Here is a 12,460-nt window from a genome sequence, read left to right on the forward strand (position 1 = left end):
TTATTATACTGGAATTTTTCACAATGCGCTACACCAGTGGCGTCTGTCACAACAGGCTAAAAATTAATTTTGGGGGGGGGGGGGGGGGGGGTAGGTATTGGGTGACACCATTTTCTACCACACCGGGTGACACCAACCATAGCAACGCCACTGCTCAGTTTCATAGAAGTACTGCAATACCGCGTATAACCTGGAAAAAGGTGTGGCACTGTTTTATGAAGAAAGCAGACTTGTTTGGTTTTTTATTTAAATTTTTTTAACTTCTAGAAACTCTTAAATGGGCACTGTCAGATACAAAAACTTTTGATATTTTGTAAAGCATGCAAAACCAATTGGTTTTGCAATTGCTTTCATTAGAAAATTTTCAGTATTTCATACTAAAAAAGCCAGTCAAACAACTGTCCCCCCTGCCTGCTTGGACACATACTAGTCCTGCTGTGTCCATGCATCATCACCTATGTTATGGACACACTTCCTTGATTGACAGCTGTGAGTGCAGGGCTCACAGCTGGAAGATAAATCCTCCCACGATCAGCTTGTGTCCCACTACTGTCAGTGAGGACAAGCTGGGAGTTGTAGTAAAACTTCTAATGCTAGGGGAGATGTGAGCAGACATCATACTGAGGGAGGGGGAGGCAGGGCCGGTTTTAGACTGTGTGGCCCTGGGCAAAAATGAAAAATGGGGCCCCCAGATTGCGTGACCAAAGATCACTATGTTGCGCCCCCTGAATTGTGCTGCATCTCGGCTAATGCGAGTAAATGAGACTGCGCTGCAAACCACAAATGGCTGTGACTACAACATGAGAAACGTAATAATTCCATCCAGGATGAATTTGTGGCTGTGGTAATTTGGGGTCGCAATGTGACCCCATTTAGTGCAGATCAGCTCCCCCCTTTGCAAGAGCGAAGTGCACAGACAGCTGTGGAGCAACAGCAACTTGTAAGGGCACACGTAGAGAAATCCAGCACAAAACAGCATCATAAAATGTATGGTCACAGGAAACCACAGGGTCACAGAAAGCCATACATTTTATGATGCTGTTTTATGGGTTTAATAAACCACCTAAAGAGCAAGAACTGATTTGTGCTGGATTTCTCTGTCACCACATTTACTTACTTTAGCTGAGATTCAGCACCATTCAAGGAGAACAACATGGTGATCCTTGACTGTGCGACCCGATCCATTTTGTGCCTCCAGCTGTTGCCACCCCCCCATCCCCCGCCTCACCCGCCTCTGGCCTGCTGAAAATGTTCTGAACGCTGGGGCAGTGGACTACCCCTTTACGTACGCAGCATACCCCCCCCCCCATATTAAGTTGGCAGCACAGTTCCCCCCACATTAGTTTGGCAGTATAGTTCCCCCACATTAGGCTGGCAGTATAGTTCCCCCATAGTCCCCCCACATTAAGTTGGCAGTATAGTTCCCTAGAGTATAGCTATCTCCTGGCGGCCCCTGTGTTTTTAAAGTTAATGCAGGGCCGCAGAGAGTTAATTGGGGCAACCTTGTATCCGGAAAAGATCTTTTGGGACATAGGGATGTCCTTAATAGTGATGGGGGAAATTATTCTAACCCCCCCCGATCTGCCACTGAAACTTACACTACCAATACTGCCAGGGCCATTTTTTTTGTAACAAGCCCCCTTCACATGTAATTAGCATACTACTGGGGTGACACACTGTAACAAACCTCCTCCTCATGTAATTTCCTTACTACTAGGGTGACACTCTGTAACAAACCTCCTCCTCATGTAATCTCCTTACTACTAGGGTGACACTCTGTAACAAACCTCCTCTTCATGTAATCTCCTTACTACGAGGGTGACACACTGTAACAAACCTCCTCCTCATGTAATCTCCTTACTACTAGGGTGACACTCTGTAACAAACCTCCTCCTCATGTAATCTCCTTACTACGAGGGTGACACACTGTAACAAACCTTCTCCTCATGTAATCTCCATACTACTGGGGTGACACACTGTAACAAAACTCCTCGTCATGTAATCTCCTTACTTCTGGGGTGACACACTGTAACAAACCTCCTCCTCATGTAATCTCCTTACTAATGGGGTGACACACTGTAACAAACCTTCTCCTCATGTAATCTCCATACTACTGGGGTGACACACTGTAACAAAACTCCTCCTCATGTAATCTCCTTACTACTGGGGTGACACTGTAACAAACCTCCTCCTCATGTAATCTCCTTACTAATGGAGTGACACACTGTAACAAACCCCCTCCTCATGTAATCTCCTTACTAATGGGGTGACACACTGTAACAAACCTCCTCCTCATGTAATCTCCTTACTAATGGGGTGACACACTGTAACAAACCTCCTCCTCATGTAATCACCTTACTACTGGGGTGACACACTGTAACAAACCTCATACAAACATCATACATACACATAAATCTATCATGCACACATAATACATATACACACATCATACAAAATCATACAAAAACACACACATATACAATACACATCCCCAACCCAAAATCTCTCCTTACCCCCAGGAGATGATTGCTGGAGATGGGGTTGGCTGAGGCTGCCTTGCTTCTGTGCCAGGGTCACGTCAGTAGGAGCTCCCAACAGCCCCTGGCCTCCTCAGCCCTGCAGGGCCGCAAATTGTAGAAGGGAAAAAAAAAGTGGAGCGCTGCCTGCTGCGTTCCTCTGAGCGTGGTGACGTCTGAGAAGTGGAGCACAAGCAGGGCTCCTCCAGAATGCTCAGGACAGGGGGAGGAGTGTTAGTGCCTTAGGCCCTGAATACTGCATTTTGGCCAAATTTGCTGCCAAAACACAGCGATTTTACCGCGATTTTGCGCAAAATGGAGTATTGTTAGTAATGCCCTAAAGCTTTTCAGGGGCCCCCTTTTGGAGGGGGGCCCTAGGCAACTGCCTAGGATGCCCCGCCCTAACGCCGGCCCTGGGGGGCGGAGACCTGCACATTGAGGCCACGCCCCCTCTCTATCAGAGGAATTCAGACTAGTGAGCTAACTTAAAAGTGTAATAAAAAAAAAAAATAAAGGTGCTAGACACATAAAAATTAGATGTTCGCGGTCAGGATTAGGTACTGAGTGATATATTAAAAAAATATATTTTTTGGTTGGATCTGACGGGTACGCTTTAAGGGCTTATTCCAAGATTAAAATGTATCACTTTTAGAGAGTGGCTGGAGGGGCTGAGCTCTATTTTCAGAAGTCTTATAGAAGGACACTGGAGCGGCTGTACTCGGCTATCTTCAGAAATCCCATGGCGAGTGACTGGATCGGCGGTACCTACTATAAGCAAAAGTCCTATAGAAACTGACCGGAGCGACTGTACTCCATCTTCTGAAGTCCTATGGAGTAAAGGTTGACTAGTTGCCCATAGCAAGCAATTAGATCATTTAGGAGACAAGCCCCCCTCCCCATTCATCACATACTTATCCCATATACTGTGGTCAGGTGACAAGTTCTACTCTGTATTTAACCCTTTTTTCGGAAATGTCAATAACTATCATGTTCTAGAAATGTCTTCACTGTTGCTTTTAACCCTTTGCCTTGTATAACTCGATATCTTTTCTTATGTAGCGGAGGCTCCTGATGAGTCTTTGTCCCTACCGGGGGTAATCTCCCAGCTGTCATACCCTGTGGGACGCAGGTGGATTAACACGGACTCATTTTACAGCATCCATACACCGGATAGAGGTTAGCTCCATTTATTTAAAGGGGCATGAAATGAATATCCTTCCTGCTTCAATAGGGCATTGTCATCAGATGTGATTGTGTGTGTGAACTCACATTGGTGTCACTCAATAGAACAAGTCAGGATTTTTATTGCTGGGGGGGTTGGGGTTGTCACTGCTATGAGCGTGTAAATGGCCTATAACCCAACCAGATGTTCTTCTTTCTGTCTTTGAAGCTAGTCGCTGAATGGCTGCCCTAAGGTGGAGCAGGAGGAATCCTATCATGGTCTTTGTATCATAACATTGGCTTTAGGGTTATATTTTATATGTCTGTATTTCATCTGCATATTGGAAAAAGTGGCAACAGAACCAAGCAGAAGATTTTAGAAAAAGTTTTTGCCAGCAATTTATTGTATCCTAGTACATTGTGTCAGATGACAGGCTCAGCTCTGCTGTGTTGACAGACTCTGGTCAGCATAGTGTGACAATCTAGAACTAGTGGTCTTCAACCTGCGGACCTCCAGATGTTGCAAAACTACAACTCCCAGCATGCCCAGACAGCCAACGGCAGGCTCAGCTCTGCTACATAGATAGAATTAGCTGTACTAGGTGTAGCAGTCTCAATTCTACTACATAGATAGCTTTGCTATGTGTGACAGGCTCCACTCTGCTACATTGGCTTGTCTGCTTGTGACATCCTGAGTTCTGTTACATTCATAGACTTATCTGCAGTAGTCGAGAAAGGCTCCGCTCCGCTACATATAGATCCAGCTTTGCCAGGAGTGACCGGTTTAGCTCCGCTACATTGATAGACCCTGCTTTGCCAGATGTGACATACTCAGGATTGCAAAGTTACCAAACTCTGGTCAGCTTGAAGTGACAGATTACAGATGCAACATTGATAGGTTGCTTTGCTTGGCGTGATAGACGCTGCATTCTGGTAATAGGTGTGACAGGCTCAGCTCTGCTACATTGCTCTACTCAGCTTTGCTAGGTGTGACAGGCTCAGCTCTGCTACATTGCTCTACTCAGCTTTGCTAGGTGAGACAGGCACAGCTCTGCTACATTGCTCTACTCAGCTTTGCTAGGTGTGACAGGCTCAGCTCTGCTACATTGCTCTACTCAGCTTTGCTAGGTGTGACAGGCTCAGCTCTGCTACATTGCTCTACTCAGCTTTGCTAGGTGTGATAGGCTCAGCTCTGCTACATTGATCTACTCAGCTTTGCTAAGTGTGATAGGCTCAGCTCTGCTACATTGATCTACCTGGCTTTGCTAGGTGTGATAGGCTCAGCTCTGCTACATTGATCTACTCAGCTTTGCTAGGTGTGACAGGCTCAGCTCTGCTACATTGATCTACTTGGCTTTGCTAGGTGTGACAGGCTCAGCTCTGCTACATTGATCTACTTGGCTTTGCTAGGTGTGACAGGCTCAGCTTTGCTACATTGATCTATTCCACTTTGCTAGGTGTGACAGGCTCAGCTCTGCTACATTGATAAACTTTGCTTTGCTAGGTGTGACACTCTTAAACTTTGTCCTGTCCAGAATGACTAACTGGGCTCTGCTGCATCAGTATATCTCAGTTCCATATTAGAATGTATCCAATATGATTTATTATTTGGAAATAAGGAAGGGAGTAGACCACCAAGAGTCACCAATTCTGTATTTAAAGCCGCTTAATGCATGGTGACTGTATTTATTAGGATATTACATTATAATAGTAACTACTTGGATTTTTTTTTTGTTGGAGGGGGGGGGGGAGGAGTGGTGAGAAGCATACAGTGCTAGATACAAAACTGGCACTCCGCTTGAGCTGCATGAAGTTGCCTTTGGTGCATTTTTGTGGGCCGCTACAGATTTGTAAATTACTTCTATTAAAAAATCTTAATCCTTCCAGTAGTTATTAGCTGCTGAATACTACAGAGGAAATGGTTTTCTTTTTGGAACACAGAGCTCTCTGCTGACATCACGAGCACAGTGCTCTCTACTGACACCTCTGTCCATTTTAAGAACTGTACAGAGTAGGAAAAAATCCCCATAACAAACATATGCTGCTCTGGACCGTTCCTAAAATGGACAGCAGAGAGCAGTGTGATCATGATGCCAGCAGAGAGCTCTGTGTTCCAAAAAGAAAACCATTTTCTCTGTAGTATTCCACAGCTAATAAGTACTGGAAGTATTAAGTTTTTTTTAATAGAAGTACTTTACAAATCTGTTTAACTTTCTGGCACCAGTTGAGTTAAAAAAAAAAAAAAAAAAAGTTTTCCACAGGAGTACCCCTTTAAGCAAGAGGAAACGAGTAAATGTGAGGTCCCTAGGGTGCGGAATATAGGCCGTTCTTGTGGCAGCAAAATAAATCTTTCATACGAGGTACAAGGGGCACTTGAAACATGATCTCCATAGTTGTGTGTTGGCACGGGTAGTTATAAAGGTTTGATAGGGTGCTCAATGAGAGGACAGCCAGGGGCAAAAGGGCAGCAGGACTTGGCTGTGCCATAGTGGTAATACTAGGTATAAACCTGCCGTGCCTTGGCCTGGAAGTGAGGTACAGTGGGGTTTCCCAAGCAGGGTGCCTCCAGCTGTTACAAAACTACAACTCCCAGCATGTTGGGAGTTGTAGTCTTGCAACAGCTGGAGGCACCCTGCTTGGGAAACCCTGAGGTACAGTATCACCATTGTGGTGTCCCGGTCCTGTATTGCATACCGTACCTTGTATGGTGGTCCCCAAAGTCAGAGTTACTACGTTCAGGTAGGGTCCCCCAGGTGGGACAGCCCCTAGTCGCCTCCTCCTTTCCTAATGTCATGATGTTTTATGTGTATATATTTAATAATGTGTATATTTAATATAATGTATAGAGTGCTTACCTTGTTAGCGTCGCAGGACCTTCGGTCATGTGACTATGTTGATTCCTCTATGGTATGTTGGAGGACCTTTAGAGGTCCTTGGGTCACATGTTACCCATAACCCTTTGTAAAGATGAATGACGGAAGTATTGTATCAATTAGCTCTAGTCCAGCCCCTGCCCATATAAGGGAGCTGTAGCCAATTATCAGTCTCTTGGGTTGCTCGTGGATGCCGGACTAGCAGGATGGATCTGCGCAACTTTAAAAGACACGCTAGGCTAGAAACCTGCCGGCCTCAGCCTAAACTAAACCGTGAGTTCTAAACTAATCCCCGCTAAAGCTAGCGTGACTACTGGACCGCAACTAAATCCCCTAAATCCAGTGGAACAGCGCATATCAGTCTACGGACTATAAAACGCCTAAGGTCCCAACCTTTGTCAATCTCTAAGAGATTTTGCCTGTATGGAGACTGTTCCGGTTATGAAGCTTGCATAAAATCTTCAGTAAAGTTCCGACTGTTTTCAGCAAATTCTCCGGTTGTGGACATTCAATTATTGCATACCTCCCTATCGCTCTTGGGAAGGGTGGCGGTAGGACTAGCATTACTGAGGAACCCTCACCCTGGGGTCACGAATAGAAAGGGTTAACCAGACACCCTTTAGTAACCACACAGCTACATCCCATATACCCTACTCCCCCAGGCTATCACACCATCACTTGGTTATTGCCCCTAATGTTGCCATATTGAACTGTTTTGTGCAATCTTAGGGGTTGATGCCTTGAGGAGGAGGGGGATAATAGTGATGCTCACGAATATTCGCAATGCAAATTTTATTCGCGAATATTGCATATTCGCAAATTCTCGCGAATATAGCACTATATATTCGTAATTACGAATATTCATTTTTTTTTCACAGTACACATCACAGTGATCACCCCTCTCTGCTTCCAGCTTGTGTGGTGTAAAGAAGGCTCTAATACCACTGTGTGAGACTGGCGTGCGAATTTGCGCATATGCTAATCTTTGTATATGCAAATTTTCACATACACGAATTTTCGCACATGCGAAAATAAAACGTGAATATTCCGAATATGCGAATTTAGCGAATATATGACGAATATTCGTCCATATAATGGCGAAATATCGCGAATTCGAATATGGCCTATGCCGCTCAACACTAGTGGATAACATTAGAGATGAGCGAATTTACAGGAAATTCGATTCGTCACGAACTTCTCGGCATCGGCAGTTGATAACTTATCCTGCATAAATTAGTTCAGCTTTCCGGTGCTCCGGTGGGCTGGAAAAGGTGGATTCAGTCCTAGGAGACTCTTTCCTAGGACTGTATCCACCTTTTCCAGCCCACCGGAGCACCTGAAAGCTGAACTAATTTACGCAGGATAAGGTATCAACTGCCGAGCAGAGAAGTTCGTGACGAATCGAATTTACTGTAAGTTCGCTCATCTCTAGTTAACATGTTCCCAACTTCTTTCCATATAAGATACAGTAGAGGCACCATAGCAGAATCCCCCTGCACTTCCCAAGGCTCCAACCATACAAGCTGCCATCCAGCAAATGTCATCCAAAAAGAGGAAAAAGTGAGGATTAAAGAAACATAAGTAGATAACTAATATAGATAAAGCAAATCCTTACATATAAAAGTAAGAAAGATCTGCTGGGAGCTGTAAATCACTGTCTATGTCAGTGTTTCCCAAGCAGGGAGCCTCCAGCTGTTGCAAAACTACAACTCCCAGCATGCCCGGACAGCCTTTGGCTGTCCGGGCATGCTGGGAGATGTAGTTTTGCAACAGCTGGGGGCACCCTGCTTGGGAAACACTGGTCTATGTAGAGGACAGGAGCTTCTTCGGGGTCCTGTACAGTACACAATGTCCTAAAAAAGTAACATGGAGCCGCCCTCACCTGGTGTCCAAAGGAGCAGCTAACCCTGGTACAGGTAAAGAGTACAGAACATGTAATACCTCCCTGTACTGTAGGGGGCGCTACCAGACACCAGTCAGTGCATGCACTTCAGTAATACAGGGGTTTTACCAGTGAATGTCCATTCTGATTGGTCGGTTCTTCCGGCCATTGAAATGTTTCACAGATCTTGACTAGAGATGAGCGAACTTACAGTAAATTTGATTCGTCACAAACTTCTCGGCTCGGCAGTTGAGGACTTTTCCTGCATAAATTAGTTCAGCTTTCCGGTGCTCCGATGGGCTGGAAAAGGTGGATACAGTCCTAGGACACTCTTTCCTAGGACTGTATCCACCTTTTCCAGCCCACCGGAGCACCTGAAAGCTGAACTAATTTACGCAGGATAAGGTATCAACTGCCGAGCAGAGAAGTTCGTGACGAATCGAATTTACTGTAAGTTCGCTCATCTCTAGTTAACATGTTCCCAACTTCTTTCCATATAAGATACAGTAGAGGCACCATAGCAGAATCCCCCTGCACTTCCCAAGGCTCCAACCATACAAGCTGCACAGGATCCAGCTAATCCCCTAAATCCCAATCCTAAAAGGCACAATGGAGAGGTTCCTGGAAATGCAGGGATGGAGTGTGGGGACAATACAAAGCTGTTTGTACAGGCAGGAGGGATCTTTTGTGTGGATGGCTGAGTAAGTGCATGGCTGACATCACTGAGTCTAGTATTGGATTACAGCAGACATGGGAACCACCCACTGCAGCCCCAGTATCCAGCAGTATGAGGCTGACTGCCTGGACGCTGCCACCCTGGGCTCTTCCCTACTGATCCATCCAAGTTCACACTGCCTGGGGGAGATCCAGCTCTCTGTAAGTACCATGCAGGGGTACCCTGTCCTAGTGCCCGGTCCAGATGGCATGAACTCTTCTCTGCCTCCTTTTTAAAGACCTGGTTTACAACCTTGTGCATTTTACATCTCACTGGTAACTAAAAGGTTAATTCAGGGTTTCCCAACCAGGGTGCCTCCAGCTGTGGCCAAACTACAACTCCCAGCATGCCCGGACAGCCGAAGGCTGTCCGGGCATGCTGGGAGTTGTAGTTTGGCCACAGCTGGAGGCACCCTGGTTGGGAAACACTGCGTTAATTGCACGATTTATAGATTAGGCATGCTAGTGCTTTATATGGTCTTGTGCTGTTGGTTGGGCTTGCTGAGTATTGTAGTTCTAGGACAGAACGTTGATCCAGGGATTTATTCTGACTGCCATATTGGAGTCGGGAAGGAATTTTTACCTCTAGTATGAGTTTTTTTTTTTTTTTTGCCTTCCTCTGGATCAACCCAGTAGGGACTCATTAGGGTTATAGGTTGAACTTAATGGACTCTGGTCTTTTTTTCAACCTCATGAACTATGGGGGGAGATTTATCAAAACCTGTGCAAAGGAAAAGTTGCCCAGTTGCCCATAGCAACCAACCAGATGGCTTCTTTCATTTTGCAGAGGCCTTGTTAAAAATGAAAGAAGCAATCTGATTGGTTGCTATGGGCAACTGGGCAACTTTTCCTCTGCACGAGTTTTGATAAATCTCCCCCTATGTTACTATTTTACCAACGCCAAGGTTCCCTTTTTTTTTGCATTAGCCCATTCCTGTGAGTGTTGTAACCCTTAGCTCTCCAGCTGTTTGGCAAGGCCTGCTGAAACTTGTAGTTTCCCAGCCGCCATGACTCCACCGGTTTGCGTTCTTGTTTAGCTACTCCCCCTGGTAGCTAAGGAGTTAATAGTTTTATATATAATATATATATATATAATTTTTTTATTTTTTATTTTTTTTTGTGTAGTTTTGGCTTTTCACCGTCCTAAAATGTTGGCCAACCTGTAGCTCTGTTTTAGACGGCACCTGCGGTTCCATCGCCGCCATAGAGCCACAGGTTGCTTTAGCTCCTCGCCAGACGTGTACAGCTGTCAGGCTGGTGATGTACTAGGACTGCATCTGGAGCCGGAAAAAAAAAAAAAAAAACGTGGAAAACGAATGTATTATTAATGTTCTATGTGTTGACACCTGTCATAGCGCGGCAAATGCCATGTATTATTCAGATGGAGCAGAACTGAGTTTATCTCCTGGTGCATTATCCTAATGTGCAATCTGTGCTTGTTAAAGGGGTACTCCGGTGAAAACCTTTTTTTCTTTTAAATCAACTGGTGGCAGAAAGTTAAACATATTTGTAAATTACTTCTATTAAAAAATCTTAATCCTTCCAGTACTTATTAGCTGCTGAATGCTACAGAGGAAATTCCTTTCTTTTTGGAACACTGATGACATCACGAGCACAGTGCTCTCTGCTGACATCTCTGTCCATTTTAGCAACCGTGCATACCAGATGTAAGCTAAGGGCAGCATGGTGGCTCAGTGGTTAGCACTGATGCCTTGCAGTGCTGGGGCTTTGGGTTCAAATCCCACTAAGGACAACAATAAATAAAGAGTTATTATTATTATAATGATGTCAGCAAAGAGCACTGTGCTCGTGATGTCATCAGAGAGAATTCCTAAAAGAAAAGAATTTCCTCTGTAGTATTCAGCAGCTAATAAGTAGAGGAAGGTTTAAGATTTTTTAATAGAAGTCATTTACAAATCTGTTTAACTTCCTGGCACCAGTTGATTTAAAAGAAAAAAGGTTTTCACCAGAGTACCCCTTTAAGGATGGGTTTACACCACGATTTTCTATACAGTTTTTGGATACGTTTAAAAAAATTAAATAAAAAAACGTATGCAACCGCTTAGCAAACCGTGGCCATAGACTTTCCATTCGAAACCGTATGCACCATATTGTATACGGTTGTCTCCGTTTTTCACACCACACGGTTTTTAACTTTTTTTTTCTGGACAGAAAACTGTGGCCTACCACGGTTTTTGGTCCAGGTGAAAAACCGTATTGACCCGTATACATTTTTTTTAACATGAGAGTCAATGGTAACCATACAGACCTGTATGTGCATATGGTTCCATCCAGTTTTTACCATACGGTTTTTGACTTTGCACAGTTTTTTTTCTTAGAATTTCAATCAAAGTGAAACTTTATTCATAATGGAGTGAAAAGTTCAAAACGTATAAGTTTTTTTTCTTAAAAAACTGATGCAAGCCAACATCATTTTTCAAAACGTATATGGTTTTCAACCGTATACAGATAAAACTTTGTACACACGTATTCATAAAGTCAGGTGTTCAGTCAGGTTTTGAGGAATCCGTTTTTTTTTAATCAAAAACCTGATAAAAAACTGTATTTCAAAAAAGTGGTGTGAACCTACCCTTACATAGGACCTACTGCATGACCTTAGGAAGCTGCCTAATGCCACCCTGAAAGTTACACCGCACCTTCAGCTCTGCTACGTGTGTGTGTATTGGGGAATATTATGTTGTTGTCATTTCCGCCATTTTTGGAGGAGTCTGGAGGAAGGAATTGTCACCTTTTGGCAGCCAGGGGTGTCTCGGTGAATGTTTAGGGTAGCTGACGCTTCTATGTATTCGAGTGGATAGGACTTGCTATAAAGGGGTAAAAAATAAGGTTTTATTTACCATATATGCAAATTACATGTTCCCTGAACAGCAATGAGCACTGGGCAGGGGGAGATTTATCAAAACCTGTCCTGAAGAAAAGTCCCATAGCAACCAATCAGATCGCTTCTTTCATTTTGCAGAGGCCCTGTTAAAAATGAAAGAAGCAATCTGATTGGTTACTATGGGCAACTGGGCAACTTTTTCTCTGGACAGGTTTTGATAAATCTCCCCCATATGGTATGCTCACACTGAGGAACTGGAGAGACAGAAGGCAACAATTTCCTGACGGAAATAATTCCTCTTGAATCCCTCAGTGTTCTCATACCCATACCATGAAAGGGGGGACAGGAGTTGTGATCCTCCTGAGACTTATACAATCTCCAGATATAGCCAATATACCCCATTATTAGCTAGCTCTTTGTTCCCCGATCTGTGAACCCTGTCGTAGAAGGACCTTCTAAGGCAGTGCTCCAT

General features: G+C 44.3%; 1 protein-coding gene across 4 annotated transcripts in view; it reads left to right on the plus strand.

Moving 5' to 3' along the window:
- PKIG (cAMP-dependent protein kinase inhibitor gamma) overlaps nt 1–12,460 on the plus strand; it is a 180,327-nt gene that overhangs the window by 102,124 nt on the left and 65,743 nt on the right. Inside the window, exon 2 of one of the 4 annotated variants that reach the window (XM_056548486.1) lies at nt 3,576–3,692. The exons of 2 other annotated variants lie outside the window; for them this stretch is intronic. The gene's annotated coding sequence lies outside the window, so the exon portion shown is untranslated. Of the gene's footprint in view, nt 1–3,575; nt 3,693–9,109; nt 9,309–12,460 lie in introns of those variants that run through there. One more of the 4 variants, XM_056548484.1, reaches the window with a different exon arrangement.

The sequence above is a fragment of the Hyla sarda genome, chromosome 12, assembly GCF_029499605.1.
Source record: "Hyla sarda isolate aHylSar1 chromosome 12, aHylSar1.hap1, whole genome shotgun sequence".
Lineage (NCBI taxonomy): Eukaryota > Metazoa > Chordata > Amphibia > Anura > Hylidae > Hyla > Hyla sarda.